At 51.4% G+C, this 7,268-nt stretch overlaps 1 long non-coding RNA gene across 1 annotated transcript in view; it reads left to right on the forward strand.

The window, feature by feature from the left end:
• The window catches only part of LOC115948835, a 14,311-nt gene extending 9,288 nt beyond the window's left edge, over positions 1-5,023 (forward strand). The window contains exon 5 of the long non-coding RNA XR_004082603.1: positions 4,095-5,023. This is a non-coding gene — a long non-coding RNA (uncharacterized LOC115948835). The remainder of the gene's footprint in view (positions 1-4,094) is intronic.
• The last annotated feature ends 2,245 nt before the right edge of the window (positions 5,024-7,268 follow it).

The following is a 7,268-nucleotide window of genomic DNA, read 5'->3' on the forward strand; positions in this document are numbered from 1 at the left end:
CAAATCAGGCAAGCTCATCGATCAGAGGAGCTCAGGAAATATCTGGTGTTTTGTTATCAGGCTGATAATAACATTGCAGTTGTGAATGGGCTGCTGCAGGCCTGATCATGGACACCTGCAGGGTTTGTTTAATTGCATTTAATGACAAATCCTATACAGAGGAGCATTGCCAGAGAGATTTATTATCCGCCAAAGAGGCAAAGCACAACAGCTCAAAATATAATTTGCACTGAGCATTTTTCCCCCTGCCTCTCTTTAAAGCATGGTAATAAATGACAAATCGGGTAAAGTGGGAGACACGGGGCTGGGGAGGAGGTGGAGGGCAGAGGACAGAGATTGAAACCAAAGGAAATAACAGCAATAAGGCCACATTGTTCTCTCTGCCCTCCCCGTGGTCTGGTGTGCAGGAAATTCTGTTTGTTTAATTTACAGCCTGGAAGTGCAGCTGGGGATCTCTCTGTGATGAGCCTGCTCACAAATAGCTGCGGGCCAAGAGTCCCCCCTCTTTCCAGACAGGCTTTTTCCCGTGGTCTGGAGCTAAGTTTAGCTCCCATCCTTAGAAATAATTCCCGAGGAGCCTCCCAGTGCAGGGGAGAGGGTGAGGTCCAGCTGCCACCAGGACAAGGAGCCAGGTCCCTGAAATCTCTGGGACAAAGCAGGAGTGGCAGATCCCCTCCTGACAAATACCACACAGAGAAATACAGCCCCACTGAGACAGTCTAGACAAAAACCTCACGTGCCTCTGTGCCTGCAATTTATGTTTCCTACTGAACACCTACCTCACTCTGAACAGGGAATGGCTGGGTGTGAAACCAAGAGAGGAGCTCTTGCTCACAGGTCTCTGTCTTGATTTTTACCTGACTGTCTGGCAATGATCTGTGGTAAATCCCTTTGTGGAGCTGTGTCCCAGAACAAGGACTGAAAAGTGTCCTGGTCACCTGGAATTCCAGTCCAGCTTAGCACTTTCCAAACTGTCTTCTCTCTCAAATTCATTCTTCTTTACAATTCATCCTCTCTTCCAGTTATCTTGGGCTGAAGACTGAATTGTCCTGAATTTCTATTTCTAAGTATTGTCTCATTCCCCAGATGTTTCCACGGCATACTCACTACTGTTCCACTTGATATTCAGATTAGAATCACAGAATATCCTGAGTTGTAAGGGACTCACAAGGATCATCCAAGTTCAGCTCCTGGTTAAATTTTACCCAGGAGGTTTGGGGTGACAGCAGTTTTGTACAGGAACACATCCCCCTGTGTTCAGCAGCTGGCTCAGTCCTTACACAAACAGGGTGTTGGGTAACACCTGGACCCGTTTTTATCTGATTTCCTGGACAATGGCAGTATCACTAATGCTCCCTGTTAAATAAGACCACCTGGACATCTGCTGGTATCAGCCCCAGCTATCACAAACACTCCTGCTACCTAGGCCAGCACAAAGGGCTGTTATCTCAGGGCAGCACAAATCCCCAGACTGAAACACCCATCTGGAGTTAGAATAAAGTGTCCATAGAAAGCACATATGTTATAAAAAAGGAGAGGGAGGGATGGGACTGCTCCCCATGAGCTCCCACAGGGCACAGCCCCTGCCAGCAGCAGCAAACCCAAACCCTCTTCTGTTGCTGCACACTCTTCATCCTCCCATGGAAGAAGCAGCCAAGGCTGCTAAGGAATGGTTTTATTTCTTTCCCTTTTCCCCCACCTGCTTACAAAAGTACCCAAAACAGCTGGGTGAAGATGGGAAGAGGCTGTTCCCTGCCTGATTTCAGTGGCTGAGGGGAGCAGAGCTCTGCTGGACAAGGAATAAAGTCAGATCCTTTCCATGGGTGTGAGCCAGCACTGTCCTTCCACACCTCATCCACGTGGGGGATTAACAGAGAAAACCTGGGCAGTGAAAGAAAAGCTGGGCCTGAACCAAAGATTGCTCATCAACAAATCCAGAGAAAGGGAACAGCAAGAGGGGTTTGTTTTCCATGCTGAAATCAGCCTCTCAGTGGGATTCCAGGAATCTCTGCACTATCATTATGTTTCTCTTTGCAGAGTCCTTTTCTCCAGTGTTCCCCAGCATATATTGCATTTGCTTATTGTAGTCAGACTCAAATACAGCTTGGAGACAGACAGTTGGCAGAGCACTCCTGGAGAAGTTTATCCCAGGGTAAGGCAGAGGAGCCCCTGCTGAGCCCTGATGTCCCTGTAGAGCCTCTGGAGCGAGGAAATGGAGCAGAAACTCACGGGAACAGCACAAATTGGAGAGATGATTACAGGGAGGTTTGATGTGGTCTCAGGAGGAACGCTGCAAAGGGCAGCATCCATCCCTGAAGGAGTGACAGGAACAAGGATTACAGGATGAGAAGAACTGAGGAAGGATGCTGGGAGAAGACGTCCCTGAGGAGGAATGGCTGCTCTCCTGGCCTGGCTCTGTGTGGAAGACTAGTGATTTTGTTGTTGTGTTTGTAAAGGTGACAACAAATCATAGCCTGCCATACAGCCCAGGCTGCCACGGCCCAGGTGTGCAAGTGTTTTGGGGTGCTGGAGCTCCTGTCCTGTGAGCTTATTCTGCTCCTCAGTCCAAATGTCCCCCAATTCCTTCTTTGGCTCCATTTATATTCTGAGCATGAAGTCCTGTGGTCTGGAACACCCCTGGGTCAGTCCCAGGCACCCCCAGCCCCTCCCCAGCGTGGCTGGACAAGGACAGGAAAGGCCTTGGCTCTGAGTGAGCTCAGCAAGAACAAAAACATCTCTGAGTTATCAGCCCTGTGCTCAGCACAAACCCAAACACAGCCCCAGAGCAGCCACTGAGAAGGAAATTCACTCTGCCGCAGCTGAAAGCAGCACAGGAGCCAAGGAACCCCCCCAAGCACACCAGAGCAGGGTCAGGGCACCCAGACACTGCTGGGACTTCAGTGCCTGGCAAGGCTTGTTTGGAGAGCTGAGCCCTTTGCTTCCAACAGGGCCTTAAAATATAAAAAGAACAAATTTTCAACACCACTCAGAGCCTCCATTCTCAAAGGTATTTAGGTGTGAAAATGAAACTCTTGAATCCTGCTGAGGCCAGTGGTAAAAGCACTGAAATATCTTTAATAATTTGGGCTGTTCGTGCTGTCGAGCACTTTTCTCTTTTTCCTTTTTATTTTTTTAACTCACCAGTCTTAGCATTGTCCACATCACTGGTACTATGGCAGGTGTGATTTAGGAATCACAGAATGGTTTGGGTTGGAAGGACCTTAAAGCTCTCCCAGTGCCACCCCTGCCATGGCAGGGACACTTTATCCCAGGTTGCTCCAAGCCCCGATGTCCAACCTGGCCTTGGACATTCCAGGGATCCAGGGGCAGCCATAAATCTGTTGCCAGAAGAGTTTTAAACCTGTACAAATCGCTGTCATTTGATAGTGCCTGAAAGAAAAGATCCACGTTTCATAAACCACAAGGACTCTCTCTCCCCCTGTCTTTTACTTCCCCACTGACAGATTGAATCCACACAAAATGTCGAGGGCACCAGTGCAGCCATTAAAGCTGCAATGGCCAGGCTGGTGTCTGATGTAAATGAAACTTTGATTTAGTGTTCCCCCAGAAGCCTCCCCAGCGTGTTCATCCTCTGCAGGCTGATCAAAATCCTCCCTCCCGGGTACCTGCAGCCTTGTGCCCCACATAAGCACAGAAAATAATGTCATCAGAGCCCTGCTGATGGAGGCAGTTACAGGACAAAGGCCCTGCAGCAAGGTGGGGATTGGGTCATCGTTCCTGCTAATGTCAGGGTGCCATTTCTCCCTATTTTTAGAATTGTTCCCTTTGTACAGCAAATTGCTTAACTATAGAGACAATCTGGTGTTCACTGGCTCTGGGAGCAGGGACCCATCTTTCCTGCCTTCAGGAAATCACACAAACTGCTGAAAGCTGGAGATGGATAAAACCTGGGTACACAGGAACCTCAATTTACACCGAAAAACCTGAGGAGCTGCTGCAGCCCTGACTGAGCACAAAGGAAATTTCTGCAGGTTTCTAAATTATCCACTCTCTGCTTCAGAAGGAACTCAGGGATTCAATAAATCAGTATGGACTCTGCTCCTAAATTATTTCGATGCTTTTGGAACTCTTAGCACAGCTCCAAACTTCTCCACATTTTGAGGGAAGAGATGGGGAGCAATGGATCAGGAATTCTGGAGCCTTCCACACTGAGGACGTTCCAAACCATCCATCCCAGCCCTTTGTTGTTCTCCACATTGTACACCGTGGCTGTCCCAGACACCTCAGCATGGATTGAAGATCTCGGGCTTCAAAGCACAGCAAACGTGAGCTGTAAATTCCGAGTTTGCAGCCCAAATAAGCCAGGCAGACAGAGAACAGTTATTATTCCTGTGCTATTGGCAGGGAATTGAGACACAGGAAGATTAAATGACTGGCCCAAGGTCACCAAAGGAGCCTTCTGTAAAGGTGAGGGCTCAGCCTGGATTTCTGAAGTCTCTGCCCAGTCCTTCAGCCATCCATTCACTTGCTCTTTAAGTACCCTGTCATTATTTCTGTGAAGGAAATTATGCTCCTCCTGCAGCAGCCAGCACCGTGTAATTCTGCTTGTCTGAAAGGGAATATGAAATGGCAGTTTCACAAAAAATTAACCCTCCTGCCACGCAGCCTGGCAGCCCTGTCACAACGTCTCATTTTTTATCTGCTCTTCCTCCCGTGGGGATTTAACTCCCCTCTTATTCCCAGAACTCTGGCTGGGGCTTTTTCTGGGCTATCCCAAAAACCCTACCCAGGTGTGCCCTGTGGGGTCTGCAGGGGAGGGATGTGGGGGCTCAGAGCCCCCTGTTCCTGCCCCAGCTGTGGGGATTCACCCAATTCCTGAGCTGGGGAGATCCCGGCAGCTCCTGGGACGAGCAGCAGCAGCTGGAGCTCAGCAGGAGCACCTGGGAGCAGCCACACGTCCCTGGCACCCTCAGGGGATGGCACAGATCAGAGGGGAGCAGCCAGAGGGCATGGAGGGGCTCCAGGAGAGCTGGAGACAGAATTGGGACAAAGGATGGAGGGACAGGACCCAGGGAATGGCTCCCAGTGCCAGAGGGCAGGGCTGGATGGGATTTTGGGAAGGAATTCTTGGCTGGGAGGGTGGGCAGGCCCCGGCACAGGTGCCCAGAGCAGCTGGGGCTGCCCCTGGATCCCTGGCAGTGCCCAAGGCCAGGCTGGACAGGGCTTGGAGCCTGGGTCTATAAAAGGTTTGGGGTGAGTTCCTGAGGCTCCAGCACGTTCTACACGCAGGGATCTGCAGGGAGAGGCTGCTGTGACACTTCTCCTCCTGCTCTTTATTCCCTCATTACTGAGAAATTTCTTATTAGTGGAAAACCCATTTCCATCAGCTGCACTTTACCCCACGATGTCTCTGCGCCCACCCAGAGCTGGGTTTGGGACCTGAAAACCTGTGTGGTGCTCTGGTGAATTCCTAATGGATTCTATGGAGGGGAAATTAATAGGAAGCTTTGGTTAATAGATACTTCAGATAAAAGAGCGAGTGCATCTGGTCACCATGGCAACACGAGAGCCAGCGGGGAGAGGAAATGTCACCGTGTCTGTGCCTTGACCTGCAGCACAAACAGCCTGGCAGCTGGGGGTGGCACTGCCTGTGCACACAGGGACAGGGACAGGGACACTCCCAGGCTGGACAGTCACGGCCCGGCAATGCCCTGACACACCCAGAGGGCTCACAGTGTTCAGATGGAACTCGTGGGGCTTTTTCTGGGTGAAAACATGATGAACTCGTGCCCAGAGTTGTGTTTCCACAGCCCTGAGGGAGAGGTTGGACTTGGTGCTCCTGGAGGGCTTTCCCAAGCTGAAGGGTTCCTGGTTCCTCGTGCCCTGGCATGCAGGGAGCTGCCCTTGCACAGCACAGACACCCTGCAGGTGTTTAAGGGACCTCTGCCCCTTTTCTTCCCAAACACAAAGTCGCTGTGCCACAGAATTCCAGGAGGTTTTGGGCTGGAGGGACCTCACAGCCCCTCCAGTGCCAGCCCTGCCGTGGCAGGGACACCTCCCACTGTCCCAGGTGCTCCCAGCCCAATGTCCAGCCTGGCCTTGGGCACTCCAGGGATCCAGGGGCAGCCCCAGCTGCTCTGGGAATGCCATCCCAGCCCCCCAGGGAACAATCCTGGGCACAGACCTGGAGTGGGAATTGTGCCACGGACACTCTGCTCCAGGAGCAGCTGCTGCTGCTCCCGGGGACTTGCAGAAGCTGCTGGACTGAAAATTGGGCTCCTGCTGCCTGTTATGCAAAAGCAGTTTCTTAGCAACAAAAGTGATATCCTGTGTGAAGGCAACAGGCATCAGTGGGATAATCCACTGTAATTCCAGACAAGACCTAAAACGGGTGGATGGACTGAATAATAATAATCATGACAGAGAGAATAATAATAATGGAAATAATGAGACTAAACTTATTTCCCTGGGTAGGAAAAACCCAGCTATAAATAAAATACAATTGGAGAAACCCTGTGCCAGTTCTCTGTATAAAGATTAGGGACACCTAAACTCAATTTATGCCCTAAAAATAGACTCTGGTGAGTAAAGCTTTGCTCACATAAGCCTAGCTATTTATTGCTTGAGTGTTTTCCCTCAGTCTGGGCAGGTATTGTGGCTCAGGGATGGAGTGAGCTGGACCTAATGCCCCGTGGGGGGAACTGGAGCGAATAAATCTGTGTTCGCTGCTGGAGACGAGGCTTTGCCACCTCCAAGGCAGGAAACTTGTACTTTAGAACGCACCACCAGACCTGTGCAGGGCCGTGGACTGGCCTGCGTCATCCTTGCGGCTCCGTTACAGCTCAGGACCTTATGGCTTCATAAAACCTGCAATTAAACCACGTCAGATTAATGCTGTGCAGCCGCTGTGTTTGAAGTGCCATAACATCAAGGGATTTAAGAGAAATAAAACCGCTATGAAACCAGTACACGCTGGGAGTCACCGACACACCTGGACAGCGCCTGGGCCGCGCGGGGCGCACTGGGAAGTGTAGTCCTGGCGCTGGTAAAATCCCGTTAGCAACGCTACCCGCAGCGGGCCGAGAAAACTACACTGCCCAGCATGCCCCGCAAGGAGAGGGTGCACATCCTTCCCACCTCTTCCTCACTCGCTCTGCCTTCTGGGAAACAGAGTGCGCACGGCGCGGCGTCGGGCGAGCAGCGCGGCTCCCGGGACTACAATTCCCATCATTCACCGCCCGTCCCACTCCACCCCGCGCGGCGCCATTTTGTTCTGCGGCGCAGCCTGAGATGGCGGCCGGGCCCGG

The sequence above is a fragment of the Geospiza fortis genome, unplaced genomic scaffold (genome assembly GCF_000277835.1).
Source record: "Geospiza fortis unplaced genomic scaffold, GeoFor_1.0 scaffold299, whole genome shotgun sequence".
Lineage (NCBI taxonomy): Eukaryota > Metazoa > Chordata > Aves > Passeriformes > Thraupidae > Geospiza > Geospiza fortis.